The sequence below is a fragment of the Taudactylus pleione genome, unplaced genomic scaffold (genome assembly GCF_031769625.1).
Source record: "Taudactylus pleione unplaced genomic scaffold, aTauple2 ptg003040l, whole genome shotgun sequence".
Lineage (NCBI taxonomy): Eukaryota > Metazoa > Chordata > Amphibia > Anura > Myobatrachidae > Taudactylus > Taudactylus pleione.
Window position 1 is genome coordinate 12,291 of NW_028287404.1, and position 2,458 is coordinate 14,748.

Consider the following 2,458-nt stretch of genomic DNA (forward strand, 5'->3'; position numbering starts at 1 on the left):
GTGCCTTAGGCAAGAACTTGTCTGGTGCCCCCTAGCAGATAATGCCACCATACAGCGTAATGTTGCATTCAATATGAAAATTTGCACTCCAATTAATTCCTTAGAATTTCCTTTCAAACCCAATTATTTTGAATACAAATCAATTTAATGTAGATTAACTACTGTTCTCCCATCACAGCACACCAGGCTCTCCCTTCACAGCACCCCTCTTCCCTCACTACAAAGCACCCCTCACCCATGTCGATTTGACATTCGATTTTGCCTTTAGTAAGTTCTTTCATAAAAAAGTTAAAACAAATCGAACAGAAAACAAAATCAAACTTTAGTAAATCTACTCCCAGATGTCAAAACTTGGTTGTGGTGACACATCTGCATCACCAGTGGGTCTTTTTTTTCCGAAAGTTTAGTTTTTTCCTGGCAGCCGCACTTGCTGGAGAAATGGAAGGAGGAGCTTTTGCTGCATCACGTGTCACTTAAGCTGACAATTTCCTTACCAACCGCTCTTTACATCTCTTCAGATCTGTGTCCGCTGGGAAGACACGACATATGACTTCAACCTAGGATCCAGCACGGTCACCAAAATTGTAAGATCTTGTCAAACCTTGGATCCTGGCAAAGCAAATAAAAGGATTTGATCTACAAATCTGACAAGCTTAGCGGAATCGCTTTGTTTCAGCTCCTCCTTCAGTTTCTCAAGTTGCTTTTCAAACAGTCTAATGAGGGGAATTACCTGACTCAAGCTGACAGTATCTGAACTCACTTCACAGGTGGATACTTTGAAAGGTTTTAGCACTTTGCACAACAAAGAAAGTATTTTCCACTGAGCTTGAGTAAGGTACATTCCCCCTCCTCTTCCTACGTCAAGTTCATTGTGTAGCTTTGGATGGCATTTTGCTGTTCCACCATCCGCTGTAGCATATAAAAGGGTGGAGTTCCACCTCATAACTATCTGGTGACAGGGGAAATTCAACATTTCTTGCAGGTGCTGCAATCTTCTACATGCACCTGAATTGCAAAAATGTCCAGATATTTTGCGGGCCACGGAGAGCATCTCCTGCACGACCGTGTCATTTAAAAAAAAAAAAATGCACCACCAAGTTGATTGTGTGAGCAAGACATTGGATGTGTTGGAATTCACCCATCTGTAATGTTCTCACAATATTGATGGCGTTGTCAGAAATCACAAATCCTGAGGGGAGTCCAAGCGGGGCAAGCCATTTTGCAATGACTTCCCTGAGTTTTGTTATGGCGTCAGTGATCCATTGTGCAATTGGGCGACTGCTGTCATACTTGTCCCCCTTGCAAAGGATTGTTTGACAGTCAATTGTTATGTTAAACTACTAAAAGTAGTCTTCTTCCTGGGATGAAGATCCACTCACAGCAGCAACTAGGCACTACACTGCTGATTAAGCTTTCATTTGTTGATCAAGCAGATGGGAAAGTGTATCCAACATGCATTATCATCTATCAGTTGTGTCAGGAAGCAGCAAGCTATTCATACCTGTGTCCTGATCTTATTCTTTTAGCTCGTCTTTGTTTAGCTGCTGCAGGGTGCTGTCAGGAGAAAAACTGGTCTGCAGTATGTTTTTTTACCTAATCCTAAAATTTTTATCAATAATTAAAACTAAACAGCTAAACAGTTGTATTTATTTATTTAAAATTTAAATATAATTTATTTAATGATTGATATAAAAATTATACAGTATGTGTAAATATTTATTCTGGCAAGTTTCTCATTCATTTAGGGGGATATTTATCAATCCTTGGAGAGAGAAGGTAGAGAGAGTACAAGTACCAACCACTCAGCTTCTAACTCATTATTACAGGATGTGTTTGAAAAATGAGTTATGGTAAGAACTTACCTTTGTTAACTCTTTCTTCGAAGCCCATTGGGTCCACAGGGAGACCTTGGTGTGTAGGTTATGGATCTGGATCCAGGCCCCACGCAGTTCAAGCTTTCAACTCCCAGGATGCACTGGTCAATCCTACTTATACCCGGAGGAGGATAAGAGTGAAGGAAGACTGGTACACACGAGAACCACACTCTCAGAGGAGACGGGAAACATTTCTTGGTTCGTCTGGCTAGGTCGGCCGAACCCCACCATGGTGGGGGAAACCTGTATGCACCTTGGCTATGGGGCCTTCAAAGAGTTACCGCATGTAGGTGCACAGCATAGCATATCCTTGAGCAGCCATTCCTACAGCCAGGCTGCCCCACATGCTTTTGGGAACTTTTAAAGGCATCACAATCAATTTCCAGTCAATAGAATGGTGTTTAGAAGCTCAAATCATTATTCTATTTATTTAGGGATTTGAAGTTCGATTTTGTGCTCATTTTATGTTTTTGGCCTTTAGTAACTCCTTTCATTAAAAAAAAAAAAACCTATCCAAAATCGAACAAAAAACAAAACCAAAGCATTGTAAATATACCCCCAGGTTATTAAACATGAAGCGGAAC